The sequence below is a fragment of the Macaca nemestrina genome, chromosome 1 (assembly GCF_043159975.1).
Source record: "Macaca nemestrina isolate mMacNem1 chromosome 1, mMacNem.hap1, whole genome shotgun sequence".
In the NCBI taxonomy this organism is placed as follows: Eukaryota; Metazoa; Chordata; class Mammalia; order Primates; family Cercopithecidae; genus Macaca; species Macaca nemestrina.
In genome coordinates this window covers 106530807-106555035 of record NC_092125.1, presented here as the reverse complement: position 1 = coordinate 106555035, position 24229 = coordinate 106530807, and positions in this window count along the sequence as shown.

The following is a 24229-nucleotide window of genomic DNA, read 5'->3' as shown; positions in this document are numbered from 1 at the left end:
AGTTGTAACTGGTTATTTTAAATAGATAACAACTTAACTATGATCACGTAAAAATAACTCTATGCTTTTACTTCACCCCTCCCCCATACACTTTAATATTTTTCATTTTAAATTTTTGATGTCACAATTTACATCTTTTTTATTGTATATCCCTTAACAAATTATTGTAGCTATTATTGTTTTTAATAGCGTAGTCTTTTAACTTTCATACTAAAGAGATAAGGAATTTACACATCACCATTACAGTATTAAAGCATTTTTAATTTGACTATATAATACTTTTACCTCGTGAGTTTTATATTTTCTATGTTTTTATGTTACTAACCAGTGTCCTTTTCTTTCATCTTAAAGAATTCCCTGTAGCATTTCTTGTAATATAGGTTTGGTGGTGATTAACTCCCTTGGCTTTTGTTTGTCTGACAAAGTCTCTACTATCCTTCATTTCTGAAGGGCAGATTTGCTGGGTACAGTATTCTACATTGATTGTTTTGTTTTATTTTGTTTTTCCTTCAGCACTTTGAATATATTTTCCCACTCTCTCCAGGCCTGTAGGATCTCTGCAGAGAAATCCACTGTTATCCTTATTGGAGCTCCTTTTATGTTATTTTCTTCTATTCTTTTGCTGCTTTCAGGATTCTCTCTTTGTCCTTGATTTTCGACAGTTTGATTACAATATGTCTTAGTTAGTCTTGTTTGGATTGAATCTGACTGCAGACATTTGACTTTCGTGTACTTGCATATTTATATCTCCGTCCAAATTTGTAAAGTTTTTGCAATTTGTTTAAATAAGCTTTCTTTGCACTTTATCTTTCTCTCTCCTTCACGAACTCTTACATCTCAAATATTTTCTCTTTGGATACTGCCTCATCAATTCCGTAAGCTTTCTTCATTCCTTTTCAATCTTTTTTCTCTTTTCTCCTCTGAGTAAATATTTTAAAATAACCTGTCTTTGAGTTCACGGATTCTTTCTTCTGCTTGATTAATTATGCTGCTGATGCTCTCTATTTCATTTTCCATTTAATTCATCATCTTTCTTCAGCTCCAGAATTTCCATTTGTTGTTTTTCTTTTTACCTCTACCTTTCTTTTTACCTTTCTCTCTATTTTCTTGAAGTTTCCTGCGCTGTGGGGGCCAGCCTGAGACCTCAGTCCACAGAGACTGACCTGGCACTGGAATGGGCCTTGAATCTAAGTCTCCAAGGGCTGGCCAAATCTGAGATGGGCCTGGTGCATGGGTCCACTGGGATAGGGCTGTAGCCTGAGTCCCTGAGGGCAGGTCTTGGTCCTGGGTCCACAGGGGCTGGCCTGGAGCTTGGGTCTGCAGGAGTGTTCTTGGAGCCTCAGTTCATGGGATCCAGCCTGACACCAGGATCTACTAAGTGGGCCTGAACCATGGGTCTGCTAGAGCAGACCTGGATTTTGAGTCCTTTGGAGGCTGGAACCACAAGGACCAGCCTGGAGTCTGGGGCCAGCCTGGTGCTAGGGCCAGCATACAGCCTGGGTCTGTGGAGGCAGATGTGGAGCCTAGGATTGTGGGTAATGTCCTGGTGCTTAGAGCCACAGGAACTGGCCTGGAGCTTGGGGCCTTAAAGGTCAACCTGGGACCTAGGTACACAGGGGAAGTCCTGAAGCGTGGGTGTGTTGAAATCAGTCCACCACTGGGGTCTAATGAGACAGACCTGTGCCATGGTTCTTCTGGAACAAGCCTAGACATTGGTTCTGCCGGAGCGTAGGTCCATGGGAGCTGGCCTGGAGGGTGAAGCCATGAGGACTGGCCTATCATCGGGCATATCTGGAGCCTGTGTCCATGGGTGACCACCTAGTGTTTGAGGCAAGGAATGCCAACCTGGTGCTGGGGTGGGCCTAAAGCCTGGGGTTACAGCTGAGTGCTGGGTGAACCTGGATCCTGTCTGTTATGGCCAGTCTGGAGGCTAGGTCTGCATATGCCAGGCTGATGACTAGGGCTGCAGGGCTGGCCTTGCCCTGGGGCAGGCCTGGAGCTTGATTCTGGGAGGGCTGACTTGGTGCTGGGGTGGGGGTCAAAGCCCAGGGATGCTGAGGCCTACCTGGCACTGGGGCTGATATGGAGCCTAGGGCTACTGGGGTCAGCCTGGCACTGGGGCAAGCCCAAAGCCTGCATTTCCTTGTCAGGCCTGGAGCGTGAATGTGCAATGTCTTGTCTAGCACTGGGGCAGCCTTCGAGATTCAGTCCTCAATTACCATCCTATAGTCTGGGGCTTGTTTGGTACTGGGTTGTGCTGGGGTGGGCCTGGTTTGTGGGTCCAAGGAAAAGTCTGGCACTCACTTTCCTGGAGTGCAGTGGCGCGATCTCAGCTCACTGCAACTTCTGCCTCCCAGATTCAAGCAATTCTGCCTCAGCCTCCTGAGTAGCTGGGATTACAGGCGCCTGCCACCATGCCCGGCTAATTTTTGTATTTTCAGTACAGATGGGGATTCACCATGTTGGCCAGGCCAGTGTCGAACTCCTGACCTCAGGTTATCCGCCCACCTTGTCCTCCCAAAGTGCTAGGATTACAGGCATGAGCCACCGCACCTGGCCAGCACTTTCTTAATAAAATCATTTACACACAAACCTGTGGTTCAAGGGAACAAAACCTAAGACACTACTTCAATTTTCTATTGGGTTTGACTTCAGGCCAATCCTCCTTTTTTTGGTAGAAGCTTTTTTTTTCTTTTTTAATTCAAGATGTGTTTTGGATATAAGGCCACCTTTCATCGAGAACCTCACATCCCTCCTGGGATGATAAAAGACCCTTTGTCTTTTCTAGCAAATCCTTTCTGGTATAAAGACCGCTGTCCTTCTGGTTTGAGTACTCTGGTTTCTACAGAATTTACCTTCTGTCTCTGAGGCATGTCTTTGCTGGTGAATTTACTTTTGTTTTTTCTGCACATCTAATTTAATATTTTGTTTGATCTGCATGTCTGGTTTAAAATTTTTGTGAACATTCTTATCTTAATTTGGTTATGTGCATCTGTAAGTGATTTGGCTTTTTTTCCCTTGCTTGTTTCTAAAAATCTTCTAAGAGCAAAAATAAACATTCTAAATGTTGGATACAGAATTATTAACTAAACACCACTAGAGCAGTCACCACCACTAAAACACTGATCTAAACTCCTGATGTTCTTTGATGCTACTTATAGGATTTTCTTTGCTCTCTAGAAATTAAGGAGAAATGGAGTGGGATTTTCAAACATGAAGATATGCCAGGTTTTCTGGGACTCCGGCTGGCTACATATTACTGACTCAGAGTAAAAATGGCCATTATTCAAAATTTCTTTTAAAAAACAATTAAACCCTGCAGCTATAAAGTTAACATGTACAGACTTCTAAATTCTCTATGTCTCTAGGTGTTTTGTTTTGTTTTGTTTTGTTTTGTTTTCTGCCTACTTGGAATCTGCTAATTTTTCTGCTGGAGTTGAGAGAAAACTTTCTGCTTATGACATTCCAGCCAAGATTTTTAAAGTGCTCTTTAGAAGCTTTCAGATGAATAGCTTTACAAATTATAACAGCTTCATGGTAACTAACAGTCTAGATCTCTTTTGGAAATGTAAATTTATAACAGTCTGATGGTCCCAATGTGACTGACATTGTCAGTCATAATTCTGGTTGTTCTCTCTTAAAATGCTGTATGGGATAGAAATAACTAAATTTATTTTTTAATTTTGAACTTCTGTCAGATTTTTAACCATGGCTATTTCAAGTTTTTGTCATCCACAGCTATTGCTTTGGTTTTTCTCTAAAAGCATTTTCAATTGATTACATTTTAAAATTGTATTTCATGGAAAAGACTCTAACAAGTAGTCTTGAACACAGATTTCTGATAACTTTAAGATCAATGAACTAAATAAAATGTCTTCAAAACTCAAATGAAGAAACTGATGGGTTCGTGAAACTGCTAAATAAGATAAAGCAGAACAAAATTAATTGCATAAGATTGAATAACTGATGAAGATAATGTTTTGATGACTTTTACTTGAAATGTTCCTTACTTACATGTTTTGTTTTACAGATTTCAGAAAATTTTCCTTTTGAGCTATCCATATGTTACAACAATTTGGTAAAGTATACTTTGTGAACAAAGGTGGAAATATTTGCTTTTTCTCCCTACTTGATTCCTCCAAAATTTAGAAACTGTTCTTACTATGTTTTTAGCAATATGGTTATTTACATAAGTTCAATAAGAATCTGTTCTCTATTTATAACAGGATACAATTGGAAACATTGGTTATATTACCAAGGCTTTGACTAAAATATCATATTTGGGAATGTGCATGAAATGCCTGGCTTCAAAGGTTTACAGCCTTACAGTGAATGAGTAAAAATTGTCACTTCCTAGCAGGCCCAAGAAACTTAAGTCTAGCTCTGTTGCCCAGGCTAGAGTGCAGTGGTGTGATCTCAGCTCACCACAACCTCCACCTCCCAGGCTCAAGCAATTCTTCTACCTCAGCCTCCCGAGTAGCTGGGACTACAGGCATGCACGCCACCACACTCACACCACCATCCCCGGCTAACTTTTGTGTTTGTAGTAGAGACGGGGTTTCACTATATTGGCCAGGCTGGTCTTGAACTCCTGACATCAAGTAATCCGCCCACCTCAGCCTCCCAAAGTACTGGGATTACAGGCGTGAGCTATTGCACCTGGCCAAGACTATAGATAATATCTCAAGTCTGCCTTGATTTGACTTCCTAACTTCAAGAGATTTTTTTAATAAGGGATTTCCTATGTGGTTAGTGTATAGAGAAAAATTTATATTTCTAAAGAAAAGCTATAATATACCTGTTATTACACTGTAGTTTTGTGTGTTCTTTCTGTGTTCTTATTATCCATCTACAGACTAGACTAGATCCTGAATTCTTCTAGATTTCTCCAATCCAACTTTCCTCCATGGAATTACTAAAAATGATAACTTTTCTGTTTCTAAAGCCCTATCAGCAGAAACTAAATGACTTTTAAGAAACAAGTCTTATGCCTGACGTATAGGCCACCCAAAAAGTTCACAAAACCACCCGATGCATAACTAGAGACATTCAAACTGCAAGCCAGTACGAGAAGCTGATGTTTTCACTCTGTAGATAGCTTTTCTGAGGACATCTGTATCTTAATAAGACTCTAACCCCTCTTAATGCTATCTTTTACACTTGGCAGGATAATTATCATTTGATTTATTCTTTCAGTTGATTATATGTAAGCCTAGGATCCTGGCTCAAAATCATTATGCAAACTGAGATTGTCATATTAACATTTATTTTATTTGGGAATTTTCCCTTTTTAAACTTTGTGGCTGCTACTTGTTAAATTTTTGTAGAAGTACAACTATTAACAGAATAATACTGTTCCAACACTTTGAGATGATAGCAAAAGACTACAAAACAGATGAAATTGAACTTAATAATGGACTCCAGGTAGACTCAGCCTGAGGGCCACTCCCTTCAGAACTCCCTTGTTGCTCAAGTGTGGCTTAAAAAGTTTTGACACTGACTTCTAGCCACCATTCACTCCTTCCAATATGGGATGATATCAATAATCCAGGACAGGCCTTTTTTGGCACCAATGGACATCAAAAGCTAACTACAGGATGATTAATTAGTGCCGCTTTTGGAGAAAGATCTTGATAAAAATAAAAATAAAAACTCCCTAACAAACAGAGTAAGGGAAGCCCCTAAAGAGAAGGTTCTCATGCATAAATGCCTGATAACAAAAACAATCATGAAAGACTGCAAAAACCATGACTTGTACAAACGACATTGCAACCTTATGCAAAAAATACTTCTGTTGAGGACACTTGCCCAGCCTTGGACTGGCATCACCCTTATTATTAATCCTTGAAGCCAAGGATAACTATCTCACAATAATTATGTAATCATCCTCATTTTTTCTTTGAAAACCTTTGTCTTCCTTTACTTCCCTGAATACGCACATAGTTTACTGTGGCACACATATTTTCATTGCAATGCCCTATTCCCAAATAAATATTATTTTCTTTTAGAAAGCCTCTCTGAGGCTGTTATTTAGGTTGACAGAGGACAATGGCAGCTAGCAAGGCCTATCTTGACTAATTCAGCTTCCAACCACAGCACAGAGGAAGATGTCCAAACTAATATGGGGAAAAAGTTAAAATTTCTACAATAGAGGGAATGTGGATATATTAATAACCCTATGCTAATTGGCATATACACTGCAGTGGACTGAATTGTGTCCCCTTCAAGATTCATATGTTGACACCCTAACCACCACTTTGATTATATTTGGAGATGAAGGCTTTGGGAGGTAATTAGGGTTAGATGAGGTCATGAGGATGGTACCCTGGTCTGATGGGATTACTGCTCTGATAAGAAGAAACACCAGAAATTGATCTTGCCTGCTCTCTCTCTCTCTCTCTTTCTCTATCTCTCTTTTTGTCTCAACACAGTGAGAAGGCAACCATCTGCAAACCAGAAAGAGAGCCCTCACCAGAACCCAATCATGCTGGCCCCCGATCTCAGACTGTCCATCCTCCAGAACTGTAAGAAAATAGATATCTGCTGTTAGAGCAACCTGTCTATGGTATTTTGTTATGGCAAAATGAGCAGACTAAATACGTGGACTTTGTGACTACTTAGCAAATAACTAACATAAATTTGATAAATGAACAAACAAAAGACTTCCCTCAATTCTGTGGCCAGACCTATGAAAAGCAGCACTCGACAGTTCCCTTCAAAGCTGTTCCCTCTGTTGCTAAAGAAAGCATTTGGGGGTGATGAGTTCCTTGTTACATGGGCATGGAAAATCCTTTGGTGGATGGCAGTTAATAGGAGGTAGAAGCAAGTATGTGGAAATGTCTTTATTAAAAATATTTTTTAATTGTCAGATCTACCAAAAAACCAGTGTGATATGCCAGAAACAGCCCAAGAAGTGGAGTAAAAGAACCGGGTTGGGGACCCAGGGTCTCCAAGGTTTGACCTTGAACAGATCATCCAACCTATCTGAGCCTCCATAAAATGAAAGTAATAAAGCCCACATCACACAGCCACTGTGGAGCTCACAGCTACAAATCCCTGTCTATATGAATGGAAGTCATTGTTGCTTCATAGTCTCAACCCATCTGAAAGTCTCTGATGCAGTTTTCAGGTGCCACCTGCATCCCACACATGGCCAAGGGCCGACTTCACCTGCTCCCTGCTGGTGAACAGCAGCACTGCACCTCGTGTCTGACACTGGAGCCTCTGCAACCTGAAAGTTTACTGTTCCCTTCCACTCTAGCTGGTATTTGTCTTACTCAGTTGCAGTGTTGAACTGGTAGCCTTGTGTATATTCATTATTTTCTGACAAGGGTTTCCTGGGTTTAGTAATAATTTCCACACAAAAGAAGGTATAGAGTGTCCCTGTATCTCTATGGACATTAGCAGTAAATAAATAGCCTAGGCTAGATGAAAGTGCCCTGGCTTTGAAGTCAGACAGGCTTGAGTTTGCAGACCCTATCCCATGCCGTTAGCAACAAGGCCATCTTGGGCTTCCCACTGGCATTCATTGAGAGTTGTCACCTTTCTTAAGGCACTTAGTCTTCTAAGAAAATACCAAAATATTAAGAGAAGCAAAACAAACAGTTCACATGACTTCAAAGACTGTCACTCCATCACTGTGGAAACAGAGTTTCCCACAGCACCCATCTTATAGATACAGAGTAAGAAACTCAGGTTCAGAGAGATTAGCCAATCTATCCAAGGACACTAAGCTTATGTTTGTTTCTATCTTTATTATTGCTTATTTTAACTGAGATCATCACCTTCAACTTGACGAAAAGCCCATTATGGTAGAGGAAGAATGGGGAGATGCAGAGAGAAGGGGTGGAGGATACAACCGGGAAGTCATTTTCCACAGAGAAAGGCAATTCTGCTTCAAGGAGCCCCCAGCAGAGATTCCCAGTTTCCTTCTGGGGTCTAATTCAGCCTGAACTGCCCCTCCACTCCACTAGCCCCCAGAATGATCATCCAAGCCATTTCCATCTGAGGGTATCCTCTTTCCTTTACTCATGATGAAATTCATCTCTCATTTTCTCAAGCTGTTAAGCTACTGACACAAACTATTAAGCAACAACCACATTCAAGAACGGGGCGAGACCCTGAAGACACAGATGAATGGCATGTTAATTTGATTGATCATTGGAGATGTGTTACAAAATCTAGACTTGCAGATTATACTAAGCAGTATAAAATCCAAGCCGACAGGAAGGGCTGTGGAGACAGCATGCTGCTTCTGGTTTGAATCTTGTCTCTGACCGCACCTTTTTACTCTTCTCTTTAGGTTTTTTCTTCCACCTGCTTGGCATGTCAAAATTTTCCAGGACTCTGTCTTTTTCTCTTTTTCCTCTACCTTTCCACAGATTATCTCATCATCATCATAGTTTTAATTTCCAATATATTGATAATGCTTGATATATCTGAAAGGCCCTGGCCTTTCCGGAGCCTAAGTTCCAGTGGAGAAACAAACAAATAAACCAATAATACCATTAGTTCATAACCACCTCCCAAAGTGTTTATTGATCATGTAGGGGCTGGGACAGCATCTCAGAATAAGACAGAATCTCAGCCTCCACAAAGCTTACAACTTCATGAGTGATGAAGAGAAGTAAGACAAAACCTTAGCACAGCATGAAAAGCAAGAGTTTTCAGGGCCTCTCATTAGGGACCTCTGCCTTGGAGGACTGAGAAGGAATAAACAGAAGACGTGATGTTTGTGCTGGGGTTTTAGGAACCATTAGGTTATCAGGCAGAGAAGCACATTCAGAGGCACTGATCTAAGAACAGGTTCTGGTGTATTCAGGAAACAGGTGTTCTGGTTGAGTCCAAGAGAACAACAGGGACAGGCAAAAGAGTGGATGTGGAAAAGGAGGTCTCAGTGATGCTGGCAAAGGGCCTGGTGCGTCAAAACAAGAAGTTTCTATTTTATCCCACGGTTAATAGGAACACAAGGGCCTGATAAGTCAGATGTGTTTTGTGTTTGATTGATTGCTTTGTTTTTACAGAAATATTACAATGTAAGTGGTATGAAAAATGAAAGGCAATAGTGTGATTAATGAAGCAACTGGATGAGAATGATAAGAACATTAACTCAGGCCATGGCATGGAAAGAAAGGGAGGGACTACAGTCAGGAAACATTTCTGAGCTCAAAATCATAAGGCTGGCAACTAATTGGTTGTAAATAATCGATACTATATATATTGAGGACTATTATGCTCTTGGTTGCTATTAGGCATTTCATCTATATTATCTCATAATAATCTGCATTGTCTTCACAATGGCCTTATAGGTTATGAACTTATACATCCCATTTTGCAGATCTGGAAACAAAGGCTTCGATTTGGCCCCAATTCCATCCACATCCAAAGTATAAGTGCTGAGCCGGTAACTGCCTCCCACATTGAATGTGGATGAAGAGGAAGGGGGAAAGGTGACATGGAGTTTTCCAGTTTGGAAAAGGCTGTTGGAGAAAGGAGACACATTCACTGCTGGATATGTGAGAGCTGAGATGTCCACTGCAGAGCCCCATTGCACATATGGGCCTGAAGCTCAGAGAATGATCTTGGCTAGACCCATAGAATCAAGCATTATCAATATATTGAAAATTAAAACCAAGATGATGATGAGGCAATCTGTGGAAAGGTAGAGGAAAAAGAGAAAAGGACAGAGTTCTGGAAATTTTTGACATGCCAAGCAGGTGGAGGAACTAAAGAGGAGAGTAATAACAGGCAGTCAGAGACAAAATTCAAATCGGAAACAGCATGCTATCCCCACAGCCCTTCCTGTCGGCTTAGATTTTCTCTGCCAAGGAAAGCTTACCATAATCTGCAAGCCTAGATTTTGTAACACAACTGCAATGATCAATCAAATTAACAAAAAACATATCTGACTTGTCCGCCCCTTGATGGGTCTCAGCTACCCGCAAGACAACATTTTTTATTTTATTTTACTTTATTTTATTTAGACATTGTCTCATTGTGTCACTCACGCTGGAGTGCAGTGGCACAAACTTGGCTCACTGCAACCTCTGCCTCCCAGATTCAAGCGATTCTCCTGTCTCAGCCTCCCTAGTAGCTAGGACTATAGGCACATGCCACCAGGCCCAACTAAATTTTTTTTTTTTTTTTTTTTTTTTTTTGTATTTTTAGTAGAGACAGGGTTTCGCCATATTGGTCAGTCTGGTCCCAAACTCCTGACCTCAGGTGATCCACCCGCTTCGGTCTCCCAAAGTGCTGGAATTACAGGCAGGAGCCACCATGCCCGGCCCCAGGACAACATTTTAATGAAAACATTGAAGTTCTGCCAGTCTAGGGCTGACCTCTCAGAAATGACCCTTTTCACACTTCTCCTTGCAGAAAAGTTTTTATTTCTATACTTAGAACAAACCCCTGCAAATAAGAAAACAGTTTTCCGCAGTGCCATACAGAATGCTGTCAAAATGTGTTTCAAAATCCCAACAGGTCACTCTTGCATATTCACTCCTTCAGAATGCTGGAATAAATGAAGCAGGCTGACTTTTTTCACAGAAACCCTTTTGCTTTCCACAGCCATGGCCAATCACCAATCACACATCTCAGCTATGGGACTGTCTAGATCAGTCATGCCCAATAAGAGTATAATGTGAGCCACCAATGACAGCCCCAGAAACAGAGACATACAGATTAGAAAGGAAGAAATAGAACTGCCTGTGTTCACAAATGATAGGATTGTCTATGAAGAAAATCCCAAAGAACAGACCAAAACAATACCTGGAACTAATAAGTACAGCAAGGCCACAGGATACAAGTTTCACAGACAAAAGTCAATTGCCCTCCTATATACTAGTAATGAACAGTTGAAATGTGAAAGTTCAAATAATACAATTTATAATAGTACCAAAAACAATAAAATACTTAGGTATAAATCTAACTAAAGGCTGGGTGTGTGTGGTGGGTCACACCTGTAATCCCAGCACTTTGGGATGTGAAGGCTGGAGGATTACTTGAGCCCAGGAGTTTGAGACCAGCCTGGGCAACATAGTCAGACCCCACCTCTACAAAAACAAAAGTAAATAAATAAATAAATATCGTACTAAAGATGTACAGGATTTATATGCAGAAAACTACAAAACTTTGATGAAATAAAGAAAATCTAAATAAATGGAGAGATATATTCTGTGTTCAGAGATTAGAAGACACAGTACTGTTAAGATGTCAACCCACCCAAATTAATCTATAGATTTAATGCAATCCCAATCAAAATCCCAGCAAGCTATTTTGTAGATCTTGACAGAATGATTCTAAAATTTATATGAAAAGGCAAAAGACCTAGAATAACACAGTACTGCAGGACACAAACAAAGTTGGAAGATTCACATCACCTGATTTCAAGACTTGCTATAAAGCTATAGTAATAAATATTGTGTGGTATTGGTGAAAGAATAGACATATATATCAATGGAGAGCCCATTGGGCCCTAGTCAACTTACCTTTAATAAAGGAACAAAGAAAATGAGTCATTTTAAGAAATTGTGCTGAAATCATTGGGTGACCTATTTAAAAAACTGAACTAGACATAGACTTTACACCCTTCACAAAAATGAAAAAAAAGATCATAGACGTAAATGTAAAATGTAAAACTATACAGCTTCTAGAAGAAAACATAGGAGGAAATCTAGGTAACCTTGGGTATGATAATGAGTTCTGAAATACAACACCAAAAGCACAAGTCATGAAAGAAAAATTAATAAATTGGACTTCATTAAAATTAATAACTTCTGCTCTGCAAGTGGTAATGTTAAGAGAATGAAGAGACAAGCCATAGACTTGGAAAAATATTTGTAAAACACAACCTAATAAAGCACTTATATCCAAAATATGCAAAGATCTCTTAACACTCAACAATAAAACAAAAACAAACAACTCAATTACAAAACGGTCAAAATATTTAAGCAGACATCTCACTAAATAAGAAATGCAGATGGCAAACAAGCATATGAAAAGATGCTAAATATAATTTGTCACTAGGGAATTCCAAATTAAAATAACAATGAGATATTATTATGCATCTATGAGAATGGTCAGGATCCAGAAAGCTGATAATACCAAATGCGGGTAAGGATGCGGAGCAACAGGAACTATCATTTGTTGCTAGTGAATACAAAATGGTATAGCTCTTTGGGGAGATAGTTTGGAAGTTTTTTACAAACTAAACCTAGTCTTACCACATGATCCAGTAATCATACTTCTAAGAATCTACCCAACTGATTTGAGAACTTAGGTCCACAAAAATGTGCATGCAACTATTTATAACATTTGTGCCATTGACTAAAGGTGGTGACATTTTCATCACATATCAAAGGGTACACACTATCAACATGCCATCACTATTGGGTTGACCTGGATCATCTGGCAATGTAGCATTAGTCAGGTTTCTCCACTGTAAAGTTACTTTTATTCCCCTTTTTGCACACGGCACTCTTTGGACGGAAGTCTCATGTGCAATCCACACTTAAGGAGTGGAGAGTTATGTTCTACTTTCCTCAGGGCAAAGGATCTATGTAAATTATTTGGAATACTTTTTTCTCTTCTCTTCCATTTATTTATTTATTCAATTATTTGTTTATATTAGTATGGAGTCATGGATGTTTATTTTATACTCTAGGTTATAATCCAATACTAATTCATTTATGTTCTTGTTCAAATTGTTTCATTTTGGCCGTTAAGAATTCTTTCAGTTGGCTCTTGTATTTTTCAGTTGGCTCTTGTATCCACCATTTTACTATTACTCTTTTTGAGTAGTGCCTTACTTACTGGTACTATAAGAGGTTCCAAACTTATATTGTATATTTCTTCCCAATCCTAGAGTCAGCCATTTCTCCAAGAAGCTTTGGTTTATTTCTTAGAGAATAGTATTAGAAACCAAGATCTGGCTACTAGATGTGCTCATTGCTATCTCTGCACTCTTTCTCCCGAAAGTCCATAACCCCATTCTCATCATGAGAAAGATTAGACAAATCCCAATTGAGGGACATTTTACAAAATGCCTGACCAGTAATCCTCAACATTGTCAAAGTCATCCACAACAAAGGATGTCCCAGAAGCCATCACAACCAGGAGAAGCCTAAGAAGACATGACGACCAAATACCTGGTGCCATCACTCAGAGAAAGCAGAGAAAGCAGATGGAGAGGATCCTTATGATGGGGGAGGGAAAGGAGCCCTTAAGGAAAACAATGAAAGACAAGAAGAAAGAAATCTGAAAGGTGTATTGACACCAGAACCACAGAAAATGAAAGGTTTCAAAAATATGTAAAAAATAATGAGGTGTATCAGATACAGTAAAGACTGTAAGAAGAGGAGTGAGTGACAACTGTCCCCTTGGACTTGGCTTTTACAGTGTCCTTAGGAAACCAAGTAAGAGCAATTCCAGTGGAGTAGCGCCAAGTGGGGGTAAGGGCAGAACTGTAGTGCAGAGTAAATAGTGAGAAAGAGAATAATCTTTCTAGAGATGTGAGTGAAAAGAATAAAAAAGAGATTAGAAAGTAACTAAAGAGAGCAGTGGAGTTAAAACAGATTTATTTTTGTTGTTTTGTCCAAATTGTTTCAGGATGAAAGAATCTTGAGTATCTTTATAAACTGAGTATGAAGAGAGAGAAGATAGTATGTGAAGATGCATTAAATAAATTCATTTTACAAATATTTTTTGGATTCTTACTATGTACAAGAACATTTTTTTGAGATGTCTATGTTCAGCAGAAAACAAAACAGCTGAAAATCCCTACTCTCCACAGAGCTGACATTCTAGTTGGGGGAGATAAACAAGATAAATGAGTAAATACATTGTATGAAAGAGGGTGCAATAAAGCAAAGAAAGGAGACAGTGCTGGAAGGAAGGGGTGTTGCATTTGTGGGTGGGGTGACCAGGGAAAGTCTCATTGAGAAAGTGGCATTTGAGTAAGAGCCTGAAGAATATGAGAGAGAGGGCTATGTGAGTGTCTGAGGGAAAAGCACCGCAGGCAGAGGGAACAGCAAATCGAAGACCCTGAGGCAGAAGCCTGCCTGGAATGGTCAAGGAACACCAAAGAAGCCAGTGAGGCTGGAGCAATGAGAGAGGGAAGAAAGAGTAGAAGGTGTGGTCAGAGGCAAAATGAGAAGCTGGATAGTGTAGGACCTTTCAGGTCATAGTAACAACCTTGGCTCTTATTGTGAGTGACATGGGGAGCCATTAGAGGGTCTTGAGCAGAGGAGAGACAGGATCTGACATGGATTTTAACCAGATCTCCCTGGCTTCTGTGTTGAGAATAGACTGAAGGGCTGAAGGATGTCAGAATCAGAGGGACCAATTAAGAGGCTATTGCAGCACTTCATGTAAAAGATGATGCTGACTTGGACCAGAGTAGCAGCAAGGGAGGGTGTGAGAAGTGGCTGAAATAATATATTTTTAAGGCAGAGCCAGCCAGATGAGGGGAATGGGAGAAAGGAAGGAATCAGTGGCTTTTTGTCATTTGGCTATGGATCATGAAGCTCCATGCAGGCTCCACAGCTTGAATCAAGTATAAGAGTCCTTCCATGTGTCACCCTTGGCTTACTATATGAACACCACACTGTTACCCACATGCGTGGTTCAGTATTAGGGTGGTGTGCCCAAAGTTCACCTGGAGAGCTAAGGGTGGGCTCAGGGTCAGTTGGCCGCAGTACCAGGCCTGACAGTGGAATTGCCATTTACTGATTTGTCCTGAGAGTGGAAGTGTCGCTTACTGAGCTGAGGAAGACTGTGGTAGGAGAGCTCTTGAGGCAAGATCAGGAGTTTGGCTTTGGGCATGTATTAGATGTTCTATGACACACAAACGTGGAGAGATAAATACATGGCAGAATTTGAACCTGTATTAAAGAAAAACGTGGCCAGGTGCAGTGGCTCACACCTATAATTGTAGCACTTTGGGAGGCCGAGGTGGGCAGATCACCTGAGGTCAGGAGTTCGAGACCAGCCTGGTCAACAACGTGAAACCCTATCTCTACTAAAAATACAAAAATTAGCCAGGTGTGGTGATGGACACCTGTAATCCCAGCTATTCGGGAGGCTGAGGCAAGAGAATCGCTTGAACCTGACAGACGGAGGTTGCAGTGAGCTAAGATTGCACCACTGCACTCCAGCCTGGGTGACAGAGCGAGACTCTGTCTCAAAAAAAAAAAAAAAGTTTCCACTGTAAATATAAATTTAGGAGGTAAAGGTGATGAGTTTAAAAAGAGAGCTCAAGGAACATGAACAGGATGGGATCGAGGGACGGAGTGAAAAATTGACCTTCTGAAGCTGATGACAAGGAAGCTTTGGGAATGTGGTTGCAAGAACATTTGCAAGGTTGCAGGAAGTGGAGCAAGATCCTGACAGATGGCCTCAATTTTCTCTGCTGAGCTGTAGGGGGTTGGGAAGGAAGCTTTGGGAAAGAGGTAAAATGTGGGCACGAATATACATAAGGATAGTGCTAGCAGGAGCCTAGACAGGTAGGAGACTTGTCCCAAGGCAGTGCTGGGGCCCCAGCCTGCAGGCAGGGGAGGCTTAGTTCCTCTGACCTCCAACTCTTGGGACAGACAGCCTCACTACTCTGGCCCCTGATGTACCAAGAGCAGTTTTGTGGCCAGAAGTACCAGGATGCCAACCCCCTGACCCACCCGTGTAGCAAGCAACTGTCCCAGCAGGTTTGCATCTCCAGCCATTCTCCCGTCCTTTCTGTGCCTGTACCTGCTCGGTGCCCCGCCTCTTCACCAGGCAGGTCTGGGCAATGGCTCAGCTAAGGGCGCTCCAACTCCACACCCACCAGGGTTGGCCCAACCCTAGCCCTGACCATGGAGCCAGCTCACCTGCACCACCTACTGGCAAGGCACGGCAGGACTCCAGCGCCCTTCTGCTGCTATTCCCCAACCCCCCTTCCACACCAACAGCCCCTGGGACTTAGGGCTCACAATAGGAGTCAGACTCCAAAGCATTTCAGACCTGGCAAATGCCCAGGTCACCAGTTGCAACCCCACTGTTTTACAAAAGAAGATACTGAAGCTATTCGTTCATTCCACAAATATTTATGGAGCTACCATTATGTGATGGTGTACCTGGCATCACTCAGGAGCTAGGGATGCACTGGGGAGGTCCTGCCCTCATAAATGGAACAGGTCATTGAGGAAGACAGATATAAAATAAATAGCCACAGAATTAAAGATACAGCTTTAAATGGTGCAACGTTGGAAAGGGAAAAGTTTATGAATGAATTTATGGCTGGCAGGAAGGAGGGCTCCTCTCTGAAGACATGACCTTAAGACTGGAAACTGAAGGTTGAATATAAATTGGCCAGAAAAAGAAATGAAGGTGGGAGAAACATTCCAGACAGAGGAAACAGTATGTGAGAAGGCCCTGATGTCCACAGCCTATGAACAGAGGGCCCTGTCAACAACAGGGCTCCAGGGCTCCGTCTCACCTCATGGGGAGAAGAGCCTGTAAGGCACACATCTGTTCCCTGGTGGGCCCCTCCCTCCCTCATCCCCCTCATCTCTAAATGAAAGCCTCCCTAAGGGAAGGCAATATTGCTTGCTCTTACTTTAATCGGTTTGAACATATGTATTTTATCCCTCAACTTCATAATATTATGAGTTCTTCCTCTCTTCCTTTAGATAGCAACCCAGAGAATTTCACTGTTGCCCAAATTTGACAGAATAGCAAACCAAGAAGGTTGATCAAGTATCCTTGGCTTCACTGAAACTAGCATCTAAACCAAGACTCCCTGTGCTTTTAAATAACAACACACCTTTAACTTCCTTAAACACTAGAGGGCTATGCATCATGAAGCTCCATGAAAGCTCCACAGCATGAATCAAGCATAAGAGTCCTTTCACATGTCACCTTTGCCTTACTATATGAACACCACACTGTTACCCACATGCGTGGTTCAGTATTAGGGTGGTGTGCCCAAAGTTCACTTGGACAGCTAAGTGCCGGCTCAAGGTCAGTTGGCCACAATACCAGAAGATGCACCCCTGAAACATGAACCTCATCACCTGTGTGTAAAAAGACTAAGAGAAGAAAGGCAAGTAAGAATGGAGTTAAGGGATATTCTTGCCTTTCAGGGAAAGTCAATAATGAAAATTCCAGATTTGGGATCCAAATTGGTGATAAATGAATATTGGTGATAAATGAAATGATTGTGGGTATTCAGTAAGGAAAATTGACTAATTCATAATAATGAGCAGTGGTGTTGGTACCACACACACACATACAAACACACACACATCAGCCATGATTCCTCTTTCCCTCAGCAGTCACAGAATTACCACGATTGGATGATAGATAGTACCTGTCAGTGCTCTTGTGGGCGGTGCAATGAACAAAAGCAGAGACTTGTGGCTAATGGATTACTGTCAGCCTGGAGGTAGATCTCTGCAAAACCTACACAAGGCTATGGTGGTGTGGGGAAACAGACACTACCTAAGCTGAGTCTGTTATTCATGTATAAAGTTGGGGGGATAATAGTGCCCTCCTCACAGGGTTCTCGTGAAGGTCAAATGGAGTGATCTATGCAAAAGTTCCTAATACTCATTGCCCAATACATGTGGATATTTGGGGCATGGGTGTTAATGAAGGATTTGAATAAAAATGCTGGGCCAGGGGTAATCCCAACACTTTGGAAGGCCAAGGTGGGTGGAGCCCTTGAGCCCAGGAGACCAAGGAGCCCTTCAAGACCAGCCTGGGCAACATGGTGAAACCTTGTCTTTACCAAATACAAAAATTAGCCAAGCATGGTGGTGCACACCTATAGTACCAGCTAATCAGGAGGCTGAGGTGGGAGAATGGCTCGAGCCCAGGAGGTCAAGGCTGCAGTGAGCTGAGACCGTGCCACTGCACTCTAGCCTGGGTGACAGTGAGACCCTGTCTCAAAAAAAAAAAAAAAAAAAAAAAAAAAAAAAAACCTGAAGATGAAGTGAGCAATGACACGTAGAGGATGACAACATCAAAATTCAAAAAGATTTCAACAGATTTGAACTAAAGGGAACACCACTAATACAACACTAACTAAAGACAAACCAGAGTCTTGCAGTTAGGTTGAAAAACAGGCCTGGTGAAGATAGGAAGTGGTGAGAGGTGGGTTAATAACAATCATGATGAAGTGGAGGCTGACGGCATGATGCGGTGGCCAGACAGGTAAAGCAATCTTGGGCTGCATTGCTATGGCCAGGGTTGTTATTATCGCATGAATTCAGAGCTACAGCATTTACAGAGGGCTTCACTTGTACCACCTATTAATTGAAGAATATTGTTAGATCAAGGGAAGTGATTACTCCAATGAACGCTGAGTCAGGGAATCCCTGGAATTTTGTCTTCTGCCAGTCACTAAGTGTAAAAGGAATATAAGTAACCAAAAATCCAGTGTAATATGGGCAAAGGAACAAAAACCCAGCTCAGCATTGACACGCACTAGCTATGCAACCTTAAGGAATTGACTTCATCTCTCCAAGCTGAGCCTTGGTTTCTTCAACAGAATGGCAGTTCCTGCCCTATAGAGCTGTCTTGAGGATCAGATGAAATCCCATATACCATGTGCCTACCACAGAGTCTGCAAGCAGAAAAGACAGTCCATTGTCATTAGGCTCTCATCCCTCTCAATTATCCACTTATGGGTATCTGCTCTGTAGGTCTGCTGGAACCTGGTTTCATTTCACATCAGTTTCCTTCTCACCCCTTTGTCATTACACACTGGGCCCTTCCCCCATCCTCACCCCAGTCGGAGCTTAGTGGGGACAGACCCAGACAAAGCCACTGTACTTGCCCCCTTCCCCAAGACATGCCAATGGACTATCACGGCACATGTTCCCCAGACCTGAGGCTCAGCGTGTCCAAAATGCTGACGGAGCACCAGCTACACACCAGGACTAGGTATGTAGCATCAGTGTGCTAAAGGTGGTTCCTGCTTTCACAGAGCTTATAATCTAGTGGGAAACACAGATGATTGAAACATGTATACACGCACAGAGAGAAAAACACATAAATAAGTAATTACAAGTGAACAGAGTAGAGGGAAATCCTAATTTGGGGACCTCAAGAGCTAGACTCTTAGATGAAGTGGCACATGAGCTGAGCACTGAAGAGAGAAGAGGAAACTCCCCAGCTCCCCTTCCAGACAGGCAGCTGTTTCACTTTTGGGTACCAGAGGGCTCTCAGCCACTCTGAGAGGGAGCCCCAGCTCTCCACCCATGGGGTGACATTCTTACTCCAGCCTACCATGGAAAGTTCCCAAGACGTCCCTGCCAAACCTCCTGGGAGCTCCACCCCTGCCCACCAGTCCTTCCACCTAATAACACCTTCCCCTCTTCCAGGGCCAGGCTCTAATTAACGCCCCACCCGATGGAACCTGCTGGGCCAGAAACACACTGGGTGTGCTCAGTCTCGCTCCCAAATGCATACCTTGCCCAGAGCCACCCTGCCCCTGGCCTTCTGACCCTCTCCTCCCACTCCCAGCACCCCCGCCCTGGGGCAGGGTGTGGAGATGATTTTCAGGGCACAGCATGGAGATAATTTGTGGATGTCTACTGTACTGAGTCTCAGACGCGCTTCCCCCACTAATCCTTTCACACTGCCATATTCTAGATGTTGGTGAAAGAGAAGAGAAAGAATAAAGACAGGGACGAACAGGAGCAGACAGACAGAAAACGAGGAGCATGAAGAGACAGGCAGGGAGGCAGCGTGAGAGAAAAGAACAGAGAGGCTGAGAGGGAGGGGAGGGAGGCACAGACAGACACAAGACACAATGGTGGAAAGAAAAAAGCCCACAACATGGAGAGGAAGAGCCCAGGAAGCATGGGGAAGGGTGGTAGGAAGCTCAGGAAGAAAGGTTTTCCTAAGTCAGCCAGTCGGAAGAAAGCCACCGCCAGGGGAGCAACTGCAGCCGCGACTCCCGCCCAGCCACCCACTCTCCACCCCCACCCACTCCTCCCCACCCACGCCCAGCCCCAGAGGCTGCATCCACCACAGTGAGGGGTCACAGGAGCCTCCACAGAGGCAGGGTGGAGGGCATTGGTGCTGGAGAAGACAGAATGTCTCCTCCAAATCTCACCAGCAGAGGGGAAGCCGCCAGAGGGTAAGGGCCAAGGATGGCCTGGCATTAAGAGGGAGTTCCCTGTGAGAAATCTGCGGAGGCTCAGCTGTGGAGACACTGGAATTTTCCACTCTGCGACAAGCGTCTGAGACCAGCTGAGGGAAACACTGCCTCTGCCCAACCCACCCTGGCTTTCCTCCTACAGACGCTTAGGTGGCCCCGGCAGTGTGCCAGGCCTTGTGCTGGCCCAGGAGAGGGAGTGAGGGAAGCAGGTGCAGCCTTCGGGGAGTCCAGGCCGGCAGGGAGAAGGCACGCGGGCAGCAAAGAGACACTATGAGGCCGGGGCCAAGTCCATGGGCGCCTGTGGTGGGAGACGCCATTTCTAGTTTGGAGAAGCAGGTTCTGGAAGATCAAGCCTTTGAAAAGCAGCTAGAAAAAAAAAAATCACCTACCCGGGAGGCTAAGGCAAGAGAACGGTGTGAACCCAGGAGGCAGAGCTTGCAGTGAGCCAAGACTGCACCACTGAACGCCAGCCTGGGCCACAGAGCAAGACTCCGTCTCAAAAAAAAAAAAAAAAAAAAAAGGTGGGGGGGAGTTGGAGAGGTCAAGAGAGGGCAAGTTATGCAGACAAAGGCAGGAACATGGGAAAGCCCAGAGTGTGAGACTGCAAGTGACCCGCACGGGCTTGTTCTGTGGGAAAGAGACTGTGGAGGCCCTCACTGGCATACTCGTGTATTGTTAGTTGACTCAGTGGGAAAGGAGAGGCCATACCATGATTTTAGCAGAGGAGAGATAGGAATCATGCCGTGCCTCAGCCTCGGAATCTGGATGCTCCTTCCTCTACTTAACTCACCGGGCGAACTTGAACAGGTCATCTACCTCCTTCCGGTTCAGTGTTCGGTGAAACAGGAGGCTTTAACCAGACTGATATTCACTATGCTGGAACCAAAGAAAACTTTGGAATCTTTTTTTCCCAGCTTATAATCGTGAACAACCACTGAGTCAATGAGCTCTGGGCCCTTCCCACCCTGACGATGCCAGGGGCCATGAAGGGGCTGTGCCCCCTCCTTCACCGTTGGCTCCTTCAAACCTGCCCCACCCACTTGCAGGCCTGTCTGGTTCCTCCTTGCTCCTCACAAAGTCTGGGCACAACCTGCAGCAATTTTCCCCAGGCAGCTGCCATTGATGCCCACGAAGGCACATCCTTCCTGCCCCTCACACAGGAGTAATAGCAACAATCACACGCCTCACCCAATGCCAGTGGTATGGTTCTCCAATGCTGAGCACGAGTTCTCAGACCCTTACACCTGATCATTCATTTAATCCTCACGACAATCCTCTGAGGTGGGTGTTAGTACTGCCCCTCACTCTAAATGATTAAGGGGAAGCTGGGAAGAATTTCTGTATAAAAAGACACAGGAGAAGCAAACTGCCTGGAATAAGCTGCCTTGAATTTGCCTTGAAAGAGCGTTTGCTGGTCAGGCGCAGTGGCTCAGGCCTGTAACCCCAGCACTTTGGGAGGCCAAGGCAGGTGGATCACAAGGTCAAGAGATCGACACCATCCTGGCCAACATAGTGAAACCCCATCTCTACTAGAAATACAAAAATTAGTCCATCTCAAGTAAAAAAAAAAAAAAAGAAAGAAAGAGCATTTGCTGGTTGAGTGCTCTGATTTTATTTAGTATGTTTACGATCAATAAAAGTAGATACTTTGGGAAAAACAATAATCCAGACCATGCAGTTTTTGTTTTTTGTTGTTTTTGTTTATTTGTTTGTTTTTTTGAGACCGAGTCTTGCTCTGTCACCCAGGCTGGAGTGCAATGGCACTATCTCAGCTCACTGCAACCTCCACCTCTCGGGTTCAAGCAATTCTCCTGTCTCCGCCTTATGAGTAGGTGGGACTACAAGTGCCTGCCACCACGCCTGGTTAATTATTGTGTTTTTAGTAGAGATGGAGTTTCACCTTTTTGGTCAGGCTGGTCTTGAACTCCTGATCTCAGGTGATCCACTCACCTCAGCCTCCCAAAGTGCTGGGATTACAGGCATGAGCCACCGTGCCCAGCCAATATTGTTGTTTTGAGGACTTCATGAGTGCTGATAGAGATGGGGAGTCTATAGTCTCTTCCAAAGTTCATAAGGGATGGGGGTTGGGGAGGGAGGTTAATGAGTCCCTAAGGCCTGGGAATGGTGTTTAAATCAAAAGGAGGAGACCGTCTACTTTGGAGGATTGTAAGGAAGGCCAAGAATTATAAGGATACCTTTCTCATGAAACCATTTCTCAGCATCTCAGTCTACCCCTTTGGCTACTTCCTGCATGAGGGAGTGTTAAACTCACCGCTGCTGGGGAAGGTTCCTCTGGGAAACCTGTGCCTACTCCCCACCCCTCCACCAGAAAGGGGCCAGCAGGAGTGTCACTTCTTACTGCAGGAGGAAGACCTTTCACTACACGAGTCACAAGTTCTCCTGGAGCCACCTTCCTCTGATTGTACAAATGGGGCAAGGGTTCTGAGTCTCCCTGGGCTTATGTGACCCTCTAGACAAACCATTCTTCCCCTGCTTACATAACCAGGATGCCATAGGGCAAATGACAAATGGACAGAATCAATCTAATGAGATCGGAGGGACTGTTTTGAAAGCATAGAGCTGGCCGGGCGCGGTGGCTCATGCCTGTAATCCCAGCACTTTGGGAGGCCGAGGCGGGTGGATCACGAGGTCAGGAGATCGCGACCACCCTGGCTAACATGGTGAAACACCATCTCTACTAAAAATACAAAAAATTAGCCAGGCATAGTGGCGGGCACCTGTAGTCCCAGCTACTTAAGAGACTGAGGCAGGAGAATGGCGTGAACCAGGAGGTGGAGTTTGCAGTGAGCCGAGAGTGCGCCACTGCACTCTAACCTGGGCAACACAGCGAGACTCCATATCAAAAAAAAAAAAAAACCACACAGAACTGTATACAGATTAGGCTGTTAAAGCCTGCCTTGTAAGAGATGTGAAACACTCTAGAAGCAAAGACACAGCATCAGGGCTCAAAACATGTACAGGGGGAAGAAAGCCCATGTTTCTGGCTCCCCTTCTTCCTAATCCCCCCAACTGACTGACAAACCCTCATCTTGGCCAAGGGTATTCCAAAGGAAACCTGAAAATCTAGTTCAGGCCATGTTGGGAAGTGGGGTCGGACATGGCTCATTATACCCTCCTCCCTTAGGGATTCAGGCACAACTGACCAGTATTAACCTTAAAACAGAGATCTTAAGACTGACCAAACAGACTGTTGCAAAAAGATATCAACATGACAGGTAGCAGGCCCTAAAAGAAATTGAAGTATTTTACCCCAAACTATACTTATTTGACATATTTTGAAATGGCCCTGTAATGCTGTCTCTTGTGGGGAAAATTCCCATTCTATAGAGAATTCTCTTCCCTCTCCAGGTCTTTTCCCTGATCCAGGAGATAACTGACAGAAGAGTCTGGCACCTTTTAGGTCTGATGAGAGCTCTACAGCCTGCTACCTGGAGGTTGCATGTGCATGATAAACTGTGGTCTCCACAACCCCCATCTTAACCCAGACATTCCTTTCTATTGGTTCAAGGTCTTTAGATAATAACTCTTTCAACCAATTGCCAATCAGAAAATCTTTGAATCCACTTATAACTTGGACGCCCTCCCGCCGCCCACCCACCTCCTGCTTGGAGTTGTCCTACCTTTCCAGTGAAAACAATATGCATCTCACATGTATCGACTGATGTTTCATGTCTCCCTAAAATATATAAAACCAAACTGTAGCCTGACCATGTTGGGCACATGTTCTCAGGATCTACTGGGGCTGTGTCACAGGCCATGGTCACTCATATTTGGCTTAGAATAAATCTCTTCAAATATTTTACAGAGTTTGACTCTTTTTGTCAACACCTTCCCTTGTTTCCAGATCAAAACCTGTGAAAACAAGAGCCAGCTCAGGTGCTTCCAGTAAACAGCAATACGTCATCACGCCCCCATCTGAAAAAAAGGAGCTTCCCTCTGGGCAAGAGGAGCCCAGGTAGGGAGGGCTACAGAGCACCAGGGCTCTGGGCTCTTTCTAAGCCCAACACCCAGCGGGGCCCTGCCAGGCAAGGGCAAGTGGCAGGCACTGGGCAGCTTGTGTGGACACAGCCC